The sequence below is a fragment of the Hyperoodon ampullatus genome, assembly GCF_949752795.1.
Source record: "Hyperoodon ampullatus genome assembly, chromosome: 4".
Lineage (NCBI taxonomy): Eukaryota > Metazoa > Chordata > Mammalia > Artiodactyla > Ziphiidae > Hyperoodon > Hyperoodon ampullatus.
The window spans coordinates 153,503,205-153,521,352 of NC_136917.1; the positions used below are offsets into that span (position 1 = coordinate 153,503,205).

Consider the following 18,148-nt stretch of genomic DNA (forward strand, 5'->3'; position numbering starts at 1 on the left):
GTGCTGGCAAAGTATTCCGATAACAGTGGAGGGCTGTGGACAGCAGGTACTGAAAACACCCAGCCTTGCAGATCCCAAGGTAGCAGTGGCCTTCCTTCACTGATCACTCCCTTTGCCAGAGGTCCAGAAATAACTTGCAGCATTGTCACCTGCCTGCTGAACTTCCACTCTAAGCAGCAAACTTTAAGGAGCCAAAGAGGAGTCCCCAGTGGGCAGGGGGAGCAGAGAAGAGAAACATGTTAAATGTAAACTTAAAAGACAGTAAAATGGGACACCACCTCCATTCAAACCCCAGAGATGTGGGCAAGTCCCCAAAAGTAGTTGTTAGATTTAAAAACTGGACACACCTCATTTCAAACAACAACAAAACACAGTACATAGAAATATCAGGGATAACTGGAAAAATCACCAGAGGAATGTTCTATGAAAATCAAGCTCTTCGACTCAAAACATCTCAAGGCTGAAACGCACCCTCTATTCATCCAGGCAACAATGCCTCTTGCTTCTTATCAGGGATGCAACTGGTCAAGGACACTAACTGGCTTTACAAAGCAACTTTTCCAATTTTCCTTTTGGGCCAAGGTCTGGGCCTGTGAGGATCAGGCAGCCCCATGAGGGCTGGGAACAGCAAGTCCCAAAGGTTTCAGGTCCTGGCCCTTCCTTCCCAGACACAATGTCAAACACACAGAAGCTCCTGTCATGTTACATTTTACATTTTGAAATATGGAAGCATCTTTTAAATACTCTTAAGGCATTTATTTATTAAAGCAGTCTCTGTCAAGATTTCACATTAGCTTAAAATTCAAATCAGTCTTTACATTTCTCTACTGAGGTCTCCACCCTCTCCAGCCATCACTGCTACCAGCATCTACACAGTGAGCCCTATGGTCAGCCTCTTTGCTCCCTGGGTGATCCAACTAGATGTTAATACCGCTCTGCTACAAGGTAAAAGCTCCTAACTCAAACTTATTGGAAAAGGAGTGAAACTTCTGCAAAGTGCACTTTAAGAAGAGGTACTTTTTGCTTATAAAAAGAAACCAGTGAGTCCTCTAAGAATAATAAAAGGGAATATTTTACAGTTAAGCACATGATTTGGAGTGAAGAATTCGGATGATGCTCAGCTGGTCCAGGCTGTCAATACTCTTCTTGTTCCTCCTGCGGGCCCCCTTTTTCAGGTATCACGAAGCCTTCGTCTGTGGCATACAGAATATCCACAATCCTCTGCAATACAGGGTTATTCTCCCCCTCGTTCTCCTGGCAAACCAATTCAATGCTCCTTAGCTTTCCAAAGGAGAAACCTCTCTCTTTCTCCAAGTCTTCGACGGCAAGTTTCAATATATTGAACTGCTGCATCAATTCGGCTGCTTCGTCATCCCCCGTTCCCCACACCAGGATTCTTCCGCACCACGCCCGGGCCAGCCTTAGGGGTTGCAGTAGTTCTGGTGTTGCAGTGGGCCTCTGTGGAGCTGCACTGCTAGAGCTGAGAGGTTTCTTCGGTTTGTTCAGAGCCGGAGCAAAAAGGGAGGGGGCCACCGCAGTTCCTTGACCTTGTCTGGCAGCTACAGGGTCATAGTTTTTCCCATCATAGTTTGCATCAAAAAACGTCTTGAACCACTGAACGAATTCAAAATTGTCCTGAAACCTTCCTTTTACTAGTTTGTCCACAGGAATTATTTTGTCAACACCCATCCTCTTAAAACCTGCTTGTAGTATTTTGAAGTTCTGGATGTATTCTTGTTCTAGCTTAGCATGGAATTTCACTTTCTTCAAGGCAATGGAGATAGGGAACAGCATGTCCATAAACTGATAATAGGCAGCCCCTGAACACAGATGTTCAATCAACTCATTGATCCAGGCTAGCATGTCATGTCGACTGAGGTTATCACTGGTGACCAACGTTGAGTACACATTCACTGCCACCTTCGGCTCTCGGCTGGACTACGTCCGCTGCCCATAACCAGCTCCGGTTCCATCTTCATCTCATTCAAACCGCCTGACCCCGCCCGCCCCTGTGTATATATTATTAGTAAGTTTTTATTAAGCACCCACTTGTCTGAATCACAGATTTATAGATTCCACAATAGATCTCACAGAAAAGTACTAAGTGGGAAAAACAGAGTCTAATAACTGATACAAATTCAAATATGGGCTTCCCTGGTGGCGCAGTGGTTGAGAGTCCGCCTGCCGATGCAGGGGACGTGGGTTCATGCCACGTTCCAGGACGATCCCACATGCTGCAGAGCGGCTAGGCCCGTGAGCCATGGCCGCTGAGCCTGCACGTCTGGAGCTTGTGCTCCACAACAGAAGAGGCCACAACAGTGAGAGGCCCGCGTACCGCAAAAAAAAAAAAAAAAAAAAAAAAAAAAAAAAAAATTCAAATATGAAAAAAGAGTCATGGACCTGTTGATGTATGGAATCCCAAATTGGTTTAAGATTGAGAAATTAGAACGCTAAAGTGAAAGACTATTGAGGAAAAAGCCAGATAGGCACAAGTTAAATGAAGATTAATTGAACCACATAAAGAAGTAGATTGCCATGCAAGGATTAAAACCAAGATATTAAATATTCCAATAAAACATTTATTAATGTTTAGCTGTTAAGTAATAAAGCAAGGGTCTAGTTACTGGAGAATTTAAGGAATGCAGTTAAAATATAATGGGCCACAATGCAAATAATACACTTTATTCTTTTGAAAATTTGAAGTTGAACTACCTTTGTAGTTAGGTGTCTGCATTCAAGATCCAACACGAATTGATAACTGTAGAAACTTGGGAGGGCTTTATTTTATTTTATTTTTTAACATATTTATTGGAGTATAATTGCTTTACAATGTTGTGTTAGTTTCTGCTGCATAACAAAGTGAATCAGCTATATGTATACATATATCCGCATATCCCCTCCCTCTTGCGTCTCCCTCCCACTTTCCCTATCCAACACCTCTAAGTGGTCACAAAGCACCAAGCTGATCTCCCTGTGCTATGCAGCTGCTTCCCACTAGCTATCTATTTTACATTTGGAACTGTATATATGTCAATGCTACTCTTTCACTTCATCCCAGCTTACCCTTCCCCCTCCCCGTGTCCTCAAGTCCATTCTCTATGTCTGCCTCTTTATTCTTGTCCTGCCCCTAGGTTCATCAGAACCTTTTTTTTTTTTTTTAGATTCCATATATATGTGTTAGCATATGGTATTTGTTTTTCTCTTTCTGACTTATTTCACTCTGTATGACAGACTCTAGGTCCGTCCACCTCACTACAAATAACTCAATTTCATTTCTTTTCATGGCTGAGTAATATTCCATTGTATATATGTGCCACATCTTCTTTATCCATTCATCTGTTGATGGACATTTAGGTTGGTTCCATTGTTCACATGATATAGATTGTATTATAAATCCATTTTTAATTTCTTTTTTAACAGTTTGAAGACAAAGCTAAGTAATATCTGTGTATATAATTGGATGATATAACCCTCAAGTCTCTTTTTTTTTTCTTTTTCTTTCTCAGTTTTTAAAATTGGAAATATAATTTGCATTTAGTGAATTTCACAGATCTTATGTGAATATTGGATGAGTTTATATATATATATAATCTTTAGATCTATTTATCTATCAGTTGAGATGTATAAGATTTCCTTTACCCCAGAGAATTTCTTTTTATTTTAAATGGTACATTAGATGGTTTTAAGTGCTTTTTTGTTTGTTTTATTTGTTTTTAATTTAGATATAATTGACATATAAAATCATGTAAGTTTAAGGTGTACAATATGTTGATTCAATATATTTATATATTGTAATATGTTTACCACCTTAGTATTAGCTAAAAACATTTCTCTATGTACCTCTTAGGGCAATTTTTTTCCCCAGAAGCAACCACAAGCTACATTTCTGATTTCTCTAAATATAGAATAGTTTCACCATTCCAAATTTCTTTGTGCTTCACTTATCTCTCCTTCTACTTGCGCAAACCCTGGAAATCACTGATATTTTTATCATCCTTATAGTTCTGCCTTTTCATGAATATTACATAGTTAAAATCATACAGTAAGTAGCCCTTTGAGACTGGCTTCTTTCACTTAGCAACATACATGCAAGATACCTCCGTGTATTTTCATGGCTTGATAGTTCATTTCTTTTTATTACTGAATAATATTCCATTGTATGCATATAAACATGATATTTAGTTTATCCATTCATCAATTTAGGGACTTATTGACTGCTTCCATTCTGGCAACTATGTATAAAACTACTGTCAATAGTCACACGAAGATTTTTGTGTGAATATTAGTTTTCAATTCATTGCAGTAAATACCGAGGAGCTTAGCTAGATCATATGGCAAGACTGTGTTTAGCTTTGTAACAAACTATAAAAAGGTCTTGCAAAGTGGCTGCTCCATTTAACATTCCTGCCAGCAATGAATGAAAGTTCCTGTTCCTTTACATTCTTGCTAGAATTTGGTATTTTCAGTGTTATTTGGATTTTAATAGGGGTGTAGCAGTAACAAATTGCAGTTTAATTTGCAGTTCCTCTCAAGATTATTTCTTTATCTTTGATATTCTGCAGATATGAGATATTTAGGTATAATTTTGTTGTTGTTGTTTTGTTTTGTTTTGTCTTGGCATTTTTCCTGCCTGCTGTTCTTGAGCTTTGTGCATCTGTGGTTTGGTGTCTGGTTTGGTGGTTTGGTATTAATCTAGGGAAATTCTCCATCATTATTGCTTCAAATACTGCTTCTGTTCCTTTCTCTTTCTTTCCTGCCTGATATCCCCATATATGTATGTTACATTATATGCTATGTTGCAGTTTTTGTTTTTACCCCACATTTCTTAGATATTCTGTTCCATTTTTTTCAGTCTCTGTTCTCTTTGCTTTCAGTTTTGGAAGTTTCTATTGACATATCTTCAAGCTCAGAGATTCTTTCTCCAGCTGTATCCATTCTACTAGTAAGTGCATCAAAGACATTTTTTATTTCTGTTTAGTGTTTTTGATCTCTAGCAATTTCTTTCTGATGCTTTCCATCTCCTTGTTTAGATTATCCTTATGTTCTTGAATATTGTCTATTTTTTTTTCTATTAGAGCCTTTACTGTTTTAATCAAAGTTGTTTTAAATTCACAGTCTGATAACTCCAAAATCCCTGCAATATCTGAGTCCGGTTTTCAGTCTTGTTTATCTTCAAACTTTGTTTTTGTCTTTTATTATGTCTTGCAACATTTTGTTGAAAGTTGGACATGATGTGCTCGGTAAAGGGAACTCTAGTAATTAGTCTTTTAGTGATGCGGTGGTGAGGTGTAGGGGCAGGGGAAGCATTCTGTAGTCCTATGATTAGGTACTAGTCTTTTTGTGAACCTGTGAATTTCACAAGTACCCCCCCACCCCCATCTTAGGTGGGATAGTATGGGTGGAGGGGACTGGAGTTGGGTATTTCCACCACCGTTAGAAGGCTAGAGGAGACTGGATTTGGGTATTTTCCTTGCCCTAGATCAGTGAGTCTCTGACTAATCCCCAATAGGCTGTGGTGAAATTATTCCTTTTGAGGGTAGGTCTTGTTAAGAAGAATGGAATGCTCTGGCATATTTCAAAGTGGTTACTTTCCCCCACTCTTGTAGGAAACCAAAGGGAATATTTCTCCAGTATTCATCTTGGGAAACTGGAAGAGCTCCAGGAAATAAAACTAACTAAAGTGTGGGGTTCCCTCATGGAGTTTTAAACTCACAAACTTGTTATCACTGATCGTCCAGCAATTTTTCAATTCAGATTTTCCTGCCCTAGTATTGAATCCCACAGAGACTTCTGCTCCCTTATTTTTGCTCTGGAAAGCTGCAGTTCTCTCTATCTACCTGTCTGCCTCTCCAACTTTTAGGGAAGCAATTTGCCCTGTGACCTCACTTCTCTGACATATCTAAGAAGAGTTGATTTTTCACATTGTTCAGCTTTTTACTTGTTATTAAGGCAGGCTTTCAAGCCCCTAACATGCAGGACTGGGAACTGGCAGTCCTGATGTGCAGCTTCTTAATTACAAATGATGTTGACCATCATTTCCTAAGCTCACTTGCCATCTATATATCTTCTTTGGTGGTCTATCTGTTCAGATATTTCCTGCATTTCATGTGGGTTGTTTATTTTCTTATTGCTTACTTTTAAGTGTTCTATGTGTAGTTGGATATGGTGATTTCAAAATAATTTCTCGCCCTTGAACATTTTCAAAGTGGTTACTTTTCCCATTTCCCTGCCTGAACTATTGGGGAGTAAGGGCTGTGGAAAGGGGATGTTTTTCCAATTTTTGCAGTGTGAACCTGGTGGTATTCCTGAAGGTAAAACTAATGAAACTGTGGGGGCTGCCCTTATACTGGGCCTATAGGAATTTAACTTTCAGTCTGTTCCACACTCAGTCTACAGCAGTTCATCAGCTACTGTTTGGGGTTTCTACCAGTCACTGTCTTCAGTGGCTTCTCTCCTGATAAATCATGATTCTCTGTACTTGCCTTTTCCCCCCGTTTTCTGAGACAGTTTGCCTTGTGACCTCAATTCTCTGATAGATCTAAGAAGAGTTGCTGATTTTCAGTTTTTCAGAGATTTTTTTTTTCTTGTAAATGAGGGTGGAAGCTATGACTTCCAGGGTCTTTATATGTTAGAGCAGAAACCACTGTGGTGTCACTTTAAATTATATAAACAGTTGTATATATATGAACTCTTGTATATAGCAATCTTGTTTTTCCCTGGATTTCTATTCTATTTTTTGAGATGTATTTTGTATGTGTGACAATTCCAAATTATTTACATTATAGAGGCCTAATAGTACATTTGATGTCTTAAAGAAGTAATTCCCCCTCATTGCTCTTCTTTTGGCATATTTGTTGTTCAAAATAAACTTTGTAATTGATTTTAATAAGTATTAAAAAGTGGAAAACGACAGCACTTTATTTGGAGTTGTAATAAATTTATAAATTAACCTATAAAAATATCATACCTATTATATTGATCACTCCTATTCAAAGAGAATTTTTCATTTTTTTCAAATCTACTTTCTTTTGATGCAAGAAAGTTTTATAGATGCTAACATCTACTTTAAATTGATTTCTTTTAATTTTACTTCCAGTCATCCTTGTAAATTGTTGTTTTTTTATTGTAAATGGGGGTTTTCTCTATATTTTTATCTTTTTTGATAGGCTTTCTTTGCCTATATGTAAACTATTGGTTTTATGTACATTTCATTGTTATTACTTTAGTAAGTTTTCCTGGTTTTCATGGTAGTTTTTCATTGGCTTATTTAGGCTGTGACATCATCTTTAATGTTTAATTTCTTTCTCTCAAATTCTATGTTTTTTCTCTTCTCCAACTGCATTGACTAATGTTTCTTACATTATTTTAAATAGTAGTGAAAATGTAACGCCTTTATATTTGACAGTAGCAGAAAAGATTTTATGTTTTTCCATTAAATAGATAAAGATCTTTGGATGAATGCATATCATTCTATCAATTATTATTTTATTTAGTGCTCTTTACCACAAATGGGCATTTTTTTCATTTTTTATAATTTATAAAATTATAAAATATTATAAATTATTATGTGATTCTCCTTATATTATTATGATTGACTATATTGAAACAGTTGCTTCTATTGAAATGCTTGGATTTTTGGGATAGTTGAAACTATATTTAGTCATGTTTTTATTTTTTTTAATTTTTCAATATGCTATTGAATTCTGTTTGGTATTTTTCATTTAATATTTCTGAATTTATATTCATAAATGAGCCTGGTATATGGCTTTCTTTTTGGTGTAGTTCTTGACAATTTTCTTAAAGAATTTTATGGTTTCATCATAAAATTAATTTGGAAGTTTTCTTTTATTTTCTATTCTCCATAATAGATTAAGCAGCATTGGGATAAACTACTCTTTAAAGGTTTCTTTAATACTTTAGAGAGTAAATTTGGGCACAATGAATAATTATGCCAGGTCTGTAGTATAATAAGTAAGACATATGATAAAATTCATAAGGTGGGAATATAAAATCCTATGACTCAACTTGTAATGTATTAATACTAACTATATTTATATGCATCCTTGAGTGTAATTTTTTTTCAAAATGGCAATATACAAGTTCTGTTTCATAATTGCTTGTTAAAATGTAATTTAAGTCATTTTGGAATTGCATGCAAAATATGTTTGCATGGTATTTTAAAATATGATCATCTATTTATATACATAATGCTTCTTAAATTGACAGATTTCTCTGTAAGTTGGTTACTTATATTTAATTATAATTAATAATACTATAATTATAATTTATTCATTCATGGATGCATACATTAATTCTACACCCTCTTACTAGTGCTATGTTATGGTCATGTGATAAACACAGGATATTAAAATTAAAATAAGACTTAATTTCCCACTTTAGAAAAAATAATGGTAGTTAACACAGATCCACAGGCAAGGAGCTCTATAGCTCCTAATCCTAACAGCAGGCAAAAAAAATTACTATATTTTAAGTATCATATATTAATGAAATGATCTTCAGAAATGTTAATAATTTAAGCCACTTACTCTTATGGGATGTTCTGCTGACACCAAGTTCAAGACTTTGAGAAATTGTAATGCTATTCTTTTAGATTTTTAGCATGAAATTGAATATGTATGAAACCCTACCTTATTATTTTGAATAAAGTATTGGAAGAATACTTTCAAGGTATTCAAATATGACTACAAACTCAAGAATGATATTACATGATGATGAAAATAATGATTCTTAAATTTAATTGGCTTGGGTCATAATAAAACCTCCATCAACCTTAATTACTCTAAAGACTTCGGACAAGGTATTTATCCTCCAAACTTGTGATTTCCAATCAAGGAAAAGATGACCCTAGTAAAACCTAGCTTTTAGAGCTGGTGTAAAGATTAAATAGTCCTGTCCCTTACTAAGCAGTCAAGTGTTTGCTATATTTTTTATTAAATAAAAAAGGCAAATGACTGCTAAAATTGAAGCTTCTTATTCTAAGACCAATCAAAACCTAAAAATTTCTTCTTCAGGTTACTCTGCGAATTCAGTTGATATTTACCAAATTTTTAACAACAAATTTGGTTACATTGAGCACAGTTCCTAGTTTAGGCCCCTCAGCTCACCACTTGAAACAATTCTCCTCTGAAGCAGATCTTTCGGGAGAAGATCTGGTAACACACACTGAAAGTGTACAGTTCTAGTTATTTCTGCCAAGCTTGTAGCAAATATCTGGGATGGATACAAACCATACATTATTCTGATACGTAAGGTCCTTGCAGCAGGAATTCTCCATTACCTGCCTCCTCACCCCTACCATGAAGCTTTCCATGTATCTACCCGCTACTGGGGCATATTCTCCAACTGTATATTCATATAAGAGATGGAGGAGAGAATAAGGATTATTTTACTTCATTATAGAATTTGTTTAATACAATTTTTATCCTTACCTAGGAAACAAGTTCTCCAGTCTAGCGATGGCAGAAAAAAGATACTTTTATTCCCATTTGAAGAATATGTCTATTAAATGAAATCCTAATTAATTAGAATTCTTTAGGGAGAAGTGATAATTAGGTTCTCCTGGACCTCCTACAGTGTAGAAATTAATTAAATAACAAATTAAAAAATGATTTTTTACATTTTCAAAGTGGGGTTACCACCTTCAGTAAATTACTTTCTATATCATTGATTTTTTCCCTTTATACTGGCATAGAACTGAACACCTCGACAACCAATTCCTAAATACCTCAATTTAATCTTCATTACATACAAAAAATTATCTCCCCACAAGATATGTATTACTTTTCCCTTCAAATGTATATTTGGGGTATTTAAAATTATTGCTCTAATTTTATTAAATCCACATTTGTGTTTTTTCTCATTTTGGAAGCTAATACTGAAAAAGTATGTCTGTTAACTATTTTGCATAATAGCTAACAAAGGACAGAAGTACTCATATAGACAACTGATGATGTCATACAATTGCTGAGAAACTCATCATATCTAAAAAGAAAAATGGGCTATGAAATCAGAACAGCACGCATCTCAGTTCTGCTCTGTCACTGACCACACCTATGTACGTAGATCAATTACCAAGTCTTTTTACACTTATTTGTACTTAGGTTACCTAGGGTTAATAGTCATTACACAAAGGCCTACTGGAACCATGTGTATCTCTCTTGAAATAATATTTTATCCTGTCATTGAATTCCAGTATTTAAATTGTCAAAAGTAAGTATCTGCTTTCTTTAGAAAACCAAAATGAATACCTATTATGTAAACACTTTCTAGTGATATAATTTAGGACCATTTTACACCAATGTGCTTAGCATTTTGTTTTCATAGTGAGTAGTTTATAATTGGATTGGAGAGACCCAGTGTATTTTCTCTACATAAATTACTTAAAGATACAGAATACATAAATTATAAAAGAATAATAGATTTGGGACAATATCTTCTCATAAGCAACCACTTACTATATGGAGTCAGATTATAAATTGAATTATTAAACAAAACTACTCAAAGGATTCTAAATATCCCTTGAAATATTTTTCTAGTAGATTTTCAATTATCAATCATCAAGGAATTATCTATATATTTATTTAGTGTCTGAGAATATTTCTCAAGAACAAGATTGTTTTCACAGTAGGTATGAAGTAAGAAGCACACACAGAGGAATACATAGAAACATTTAGTGAGTAATTAACTTTTAAGAAAGCTAATTTATATGTTTTGAAATATACTAATAATTTATTGATATTAAAAGTCACTTCACAAGTTGGTTGTAGAAAAATACAGAAAAAATAAAATTAAGATAAACTGATTATACTAAGAAGAAACCACTATTACACACAATACATAATACTATATGCACAAATGATACTACTTTTTAATGTTTTACAATGAGACAATGAAAGTGAATTACAATTTTGTTAAATTATATTATTTTGAATAACTGAATTACAATGGAATTTTTATCATTCAACGAGACATAATAAAACACATGTTAATTATCATAATAACAATATTAGTTTCTTTTTGAAAAAGGTGATGACCTCAATTTAATTATTAGATACCTATGTTCTTAAAAAAAAATCATAAAATTTAAATAAGTCAATGAAAAGCAAGTCCTAATAAATTGACCTTCAAAATGAAAGAAAAAAAATGAGAAAGAGGGCTTCCCTGGTGGCGCAGTGGTTGAGAGTCCGCCTGTCGATGCAGGGTACACGGGTTCGTGCCCCGGTCTGGGAAGATCCCACATGCTGCAGAGCGGCTGGGCCCGTGAGCCATGGCCGCTGAGCCTGCGCGTCCGGAGCCTGTGCTCCGCAACGGGAGAGGCCACAACAGTGAGAGGCCCGCGTACCACAAAAAAAAAAAAAAAAAAAAAAAAATGAGAAAGAATCTCCTGGGGTTTTTTTTTTTTTCATTTTGTTAAAACATTCTTATGAAAATCCACTTAAATAAGAGAACTATTGAATTTATTTTTTTAATTAATTAATTTATTTTTGGCTCATTGGGTCTTCACTGCTGCACGCGGGCTTTCTCCAGTTGTGGTGAGCAGAGCTGCTCTTCATTGTGGTGTGCAGCCTTCTCATTGCAGTGGCTTTTCTTGTTGCAGAGCACGGGCCCTAGGTGTGCAGGCTTCAGTAGCTGTGGAGTGCAGGCTCAGTAGTTGTGGAGCACAGGCTTAGTTGCTCCATGGCATGTGGGATCTTCCCAGATCAGTGCTCAAACCTGTGTCCCCTGCATTGGCAGGTGGATTGTTAACCACTGCACCACCAGGGAATTCCCTAAGTGAGCTACTTTAAGTGACTTATCCCCTTTTGGATTTGAAGAGAAAGTCTTAAGCTTAGAACCACTTAGAATAGAATCCAAGAGGATAAGGATCTTTTGTTTTTAAGGGAATAAGGAGGTAGCATAAATAAGGAAAGCAGAATGAGAAGACTTGAGTCCTTGTTATCATGGAGGGTATAGAATGAGAAAGTAGTGCCTTGTTTAAATTCCATGATCAGCTCATGTGGGTATGTTAGGAAGGGCTGGTGTGTTAAATAAGAGTGGCAAGGTACATCTTTGGTTGAAGCTATGCAATTCTCTTCACTATAATTATTAACTTATTTGGATAATTATTTCATAAGTATGTATGTGTGTTTTAATTGCTGCACACTTTGAAGAGTAGAATGTGAAAGTATGCTAAGAATCAGAATTTAAATCAGACTTTATTAAGAGTCTACTCATCTGTGATGCCCAGGAAGGAATGAGGAAAATGCTCACCAGCCAGAAGCTAGGTGACTCTCACACTTCATGTCCTAAATATAAAAATTCAAAATGGCAGGGCTCTTATATATATTTGTAATACCTGAAATATATGTATTTAAAATTGTTTTATGGTTAAGCAGGGGATTAAGGCTTCATGATACTCAAGTATGAGAGACTCTGCAGGAGAAGGGAGGAAGAACCCTTAAATCTTGCTTCATCAAATTTCTAAAAGCCATTTGAAAGCTAAAAACATGTCTGTTATTCAAAAGTGTGAATTTATCTAGTAAAACATTAATTATATATTATATTTAGATTTTTATCATTTTTCTTCTAAATAGAGGCAGGCAGCACTGGAGGGGCTGAATTGTTAATTAGTAAACATTCGCCATCTCGCTAAAGCAAGAATGTTATTCCAGATAAGCAAATTAAACCATTATTTTGGTTAATCAGTACAAACATAGATAGAGTGGGTAATAAAATTCAAAATGTGCTTGAATTTCTAAAACAAATCAAGCAACTTCAAAGACTCTTTGAGTTTGTGGAACATCTATTTATGCTATTTGGAAGTACAATTTCACTCTCCCCTGCCATTAGCTAGAAACTAATGCATTAATTCATTCAATAAACATATAATTTGATACAATGAACACGGCCTTGACTGTAGAATGGTAAAGAAAAGATATACTTTTAGTGCTCCTGGTCCTTACAATTCAGTGGAGGTTAAGAATAATTCATCTATTATACACATAAATATTTTAAAAAATTAACAGTAAGCTTTAGGAAGGAAATTAATGGTTTGACTATGATAGAAAATAAGGAGAGGGAAGGTAGTACTCTAGATAAAATGAGTAGGTGAGACTTCATAGGGTTCTCTGTCTCCTCAGTGTTTACTTCCTGTTCTTTCATACTTTCTCTTCCACATTGCTGTAGTTCCTTTTCATATTCTACCCTCCTTGCCTGGAAAGTAACTTTAGATAATTATTTTTTCCAGGAGTATAAGACTCTAATGATATCTGAGCACTTTCATGTACAAGAATGTCTTTCTATCATCATTTTAAGAACAACAACAAAAACATCAATGGCAACAAAAACAATCTTTACTCATTTGCTGAGAATAAAGTTACTAGGTAATAACAGCTTCCAAATAAAGCAGAGTAAAACTCTTCTCATTCTTGCAGTATTCATTATTGTTTAGGAGTCTGAGGCAAAAAATTTTTGAAGTGACTGAAGAAAATCTCCTTCACTGAAGACTTATAGGATATGTTCCTCATTCTTATAGTTCAACACTTTTCCCTAATAATGTTAGGGACTGTATTACCCTTCTTTTGTAGATCACTTAAACCTTTCCAGCCCCGACTGCCAATGTTGAATTGATTGGTTCAGAGAAGGTTTTACCTACTTCACACATTCACCCTAGCAGCACATGGCTGCAGTGTCTCTTGCTGCCAGCCTTAAAACTTTTCCAAGTGACACAACTGCCATTCACAGAGGAACCCTGTAAATGCCATGCTTGACCAATGATGGATGCTGGACAGTGGATAAGGGTTCCCCTTTAATATAGTTAATAATAATATAGTGTATAGTTCTGCTATTCTTTTACAAAGGCTTCACAGAATGTCACACAGGATTAAACATCAGTTGTCAAATTGGTGACCAACTTCATAAACCATCCTTCATAACTAATTCTTTATCTTTTTATTTTTGCTCTCTCTGTTCCATTTCTATATTGCTCACTCCCTAATATTGCTTTGGAAATTAACTGTTTGCAAGCCTCCAATTCAGGTTCTACCTTTAGGGGAGGAGGGAGGGTCTGTCATTGATCAAGATAAGGTCTTACTTTAGAAAAGCCCCTTTAATCCGAAAACATCAAAATTTTTCCACTCAAATATTTTGATCACCTATATTTTACGACTGTTTCTTTTCAAGCTTTCTGGAGACTCCTTTGCCAGCGTCGTTGGTTAGTTTGCTGCATCTCAATAAATTTTACTCATTATTACATAAGGTAACATCTATTTAGACCAGTGGCTAACTTCAAACAAGTGAGTTACACTTTAGTCTATTGTCTTTTGTCTGTTGAATGGTTTTTCAAATCTAAAAGGAAGGACAAATCAGTGTGAGCACTCTCTTTATTTCTGCTCTCTGGTAGCTCATCTCCTTTGTAATTGTGCTTTAAGGTAATTTAAGGTAATTGTAATTGTGATTTAAGGTAATCCTACTTTCTGGTCTGGTTATATTTCTCTGGTACTCTGAACATTATGGTTCATGAGAAACTACAGTTTTGCTGATGTATTTAACCATCTTTTTTCTGTTTTTAATAGGCTTAGAACTGTAAGACTTGCTTATGGTAACTACACCACCCATATTCTATCGTGCCTTTACAGTCGCTCTTTATATGTTCACATCCAGCTATTTTTTGGTGTCTAGAATTCCTCTTAGGTTGTACTCATTTGGATCAAAGGTTAAAGAGGCACAACTGCCCATCTTGCTAATTAGGACAGACCCAGGACTTTTGATCTCTCCGTGTTTGATAAGCACTGCTCTAAGCCCTTTGCATGCAGTATCACACTGAATCCTTGCAGAGATATAAGCCCTATTTTATAACTGAGGAAACTGAGGCACAATAAAGTTAAATAATGTGCCTATATGTTACACAGCTGATGAAAGTTGGAATCGAATTAAACAATATTGTCTGAAATCTGAATTCAAACAGTCTGATTCCAGAGCTTATGTTCATTGCCATTTCAATACCTTTCTTCATATGTCACATCGATGATATTGATTGAGGGCCTATTGTGAGCCAGGCACAATTTATAACAAATAAGACAACTTATAACAAAATTGCTGATGTCTCCTATGTACAAGGAAATGTATTAGCCACGGAGAAAGATGAGGTGAATGTCTCTATATTCATGCTTATTTCTGAATCATGCAACTCTTTATTCAGTTCACTCCTCACCATCTCCATCTTAGCTACTTCAGCCCACAGTCACACCCACTTTTCTTACTGACACAGTAAACTAACCAGACTACATGCTTCCATGCTCCACCTCTCTTAATAATTGTCAAATCTGCAGTCAAATATATCCTTTTCAAGTGTAACACACACACACACACACACACACACAATTATGTTAGTTCACTAAAATTGTGCAGTGCCTTCTCATTTATTTGTCTTTAGAATAAAGTCATATTTTCTTAACATGGCTTATAAGGCCTTCAGTGTAAATCCTATCTCTCTTTTCAAAGTAATGTATCAACATTTTTCACCCTCAGGTTCTACCTTCAACCATAGTGAAATTTATTCAAATTCCATATTTCATGCCTGCCAAATCCTGGGTCTGGCACATACATTTTCCTTTGTGGACTGTTAGCTCCATTAGAGCAGGAACTAAGTATATGTCCAAACCAATATACCACAATGCCTGCCACATATTAGGTACTTGTGAGTATTTATTATTTGAGAGAATAAATGCCTAACAGCTAAATTCACCCTTGTTGTTTCCTTGTTCCTCCTTCAGGTTTCAGCTTATATATAACTTCCTTCAGAAAGCTTTAAATTCCTTGCTCTAGAAGAATCACATATAACTACAAAGGCCTGTTATTCAAGAAAACAAAGTGTTTTGTCGTTATAGTTGTTGTTTTCTTTCTTTGTGTAGTTTTTACTTTTTTATATACAAACTACATTTTAACTGGCTGGATAGCAAATGAAAACGTCAATTGTCAACCTCAGTGTAAATCTGTAAATATGGGATAGTGGAATACATAGATTCGACAGATATGTCCCCTGTCTAACAGGGGTGTCTCCTCTCAGACCCAGTGGACCACTATAACATGGGTATTTGCCCAGTATTGTAACATCTTCCAGCTTTTCAAAAGAGTCCAGGAAAACGGACTTTCCTCTCTAATATCAATTTTTAAGTGTTGACAATCTGTTCAAATTTTAAACAACTTTAGGTCTCTTTCCCAGTTTATAACCTCCATCTGAAGTATACTAGATGGGGACCTTCAAGATGGCGGAGGGGTAAGATGTGGAGGTCACCTTCCTCCCCACAAATAATACAAAAATGCAGCTACATGTGTAACAACTCCTGCAGAACACCTACTGAACACTGGCAGAAGACCTCAGACTTCCCAAGAGGCAAGAAAATCCCCATATACCTGGGTAGGGCAAAAGAAAAAAAGAAAAAAACAGAGACAAAAGAATAGGGATGGGACCTGCACCTCTGGGAGGAAGCTATGAAGGAAGAATAGTTACCACACAGTAGGAAGCCCCTTCTCTGGCGGTGACAGAGGGTGGTTGGGGGGGAAGCTTTGGAACCACGGAGGAGAGCACAGCAATAGGGGTGCAGAGGGCAAAGTGGAGAGATTCCCGCACAGAGTATTGGTGCCAAACAGCACTCACAAGCCTAAGAAGCTTGTCTGCTCACCCGCTGGGGGGGGGGGGGGGGGTTGGGTCTGGGTGGTGAGGCTCGGGCTTCAGTGTTCAGATCCCAGGGAGGAGACTGGAGTTGGCTGCGTCAACACAGCCTGAAGGGGGTTAGTGTTCCATAGCTAGCTGGGAGGGAGTCCGGGAAAAAGTCTGGACCTGCCTAAGAGGCAAGAGACCATTGTTTCAGGGTGCACAAGGAGAGGGGATTCCTTCCCAGTCTGCCCACAGAAGGTAGAGCACCACCTAAATGAGCTCAATAGCAGAATAACAGAGGAAGAAAATCGGATAAGTAACCTGGAAGATAAAATCGTGGAAATAACTACCACAGAGGAGAATAAAGAATGAAAAGAATTGAGGACAGTCTCAGAGAGCTCTGGGACAATGTTAAACACACCAACATTGAAATTATAGAGGTCCCAGAAGAAGAAGAGAAAAAGGAAGGGTGTGAGAAAATATTTGAAGAGATTATAGTTAAAAACTTCCCTAACATGGAAAGGAAATACTCAATCAAGTCCAGTAAGTGCAGAGAGTCCCATACAGGATAAATCCAAGTAGAAATATGCCAGGACACATGTTAATCAAACTATAAAAATTTAACACAAAGAAAAAATGTTAAAAGCAGCAAGGGAAAAGCAACAAATAACATACAAGGGAAACCCGACAGGGTTAACAGCTGATCTTTCAGCAGAAACTCTGCAAGGCAGAAGGGAGTGGCAGGACATATTTAAAGTGATGAAAGGGAAAAACCTACAACCAAGATTACTCTACCCAGCAAGGATCTAACTCAGATTCAACAGAGAAATTAAAACCTTTACAGACAAGCAAAAGCCAAGAGAATTCAGCATAACCAAACCAGCTTTACAACATATGCTAATGGAACTTTTCTAGGTAGGAAACACAAGAGAAGGAAAAGACCTACAATAACGAACCCAAAACAATTGAGAAAATTGTAATAGGAACATACATATCAATAACTACCTTAAATGTAAATGGTTTAAATCTACAACCAAAAGACATAGACTGGGTGAATGGATAGAAAAGCAAGACACGTATGTATGATGTCTACAAGAGAGCCACTTCAGACTTAGGGACACATACAGACTGAAAGTGAGGGGATGGAAAAATATATTCCATGAAAATGGAAATCAAAAGAAAGCTGGAGTAGCAATTCTCATATCAGATAAAATAGACTTTAAAATAAACACTATTACAAGAGACCAAGAAGACACTACATAATGTTCAAGGGATCAAACCAAGAAGAAGATATAACAACTGTAAATATTTATGCACCCAAAATAGGAACACCTCAATACATAAGGCAAATGCTAACAGCCATAAAAGGGGAAATCGACAGTAGCATAATAATAGTAGGTGACTTTAATACCCCACTTTCACCAATGGACAGATCATCCAAAATGAAAATAAATAAGGAAACACAAGCTTTAAATGACACATTAAACAAGA

General features: G+C 36.1%; 1 pseudogene across 1 annotated transcript in view; it reads right to left on the bottom strand.

Moving 5' to 3' along the window:
• Positions 1–1,134: 1,134 nt before the first annotated feature.
• LOC307051327 (microtubule-associated protein RP/EB family member 1-like) overlaps positions 1,135–18,148 on the bottom strand; it is a 35,162-nt pseudogene continuing 18,148 nt past the window's right edge. Inside the window, exon 2 of the transcript in view lies at positions 1,135–1,938. The product of the transcript in view is annotated as a microtubule-associated protein RP/EB family member 1-like (transcript). The remainder of the gene's footprint in view (positions 1,939–18,148) is intronic.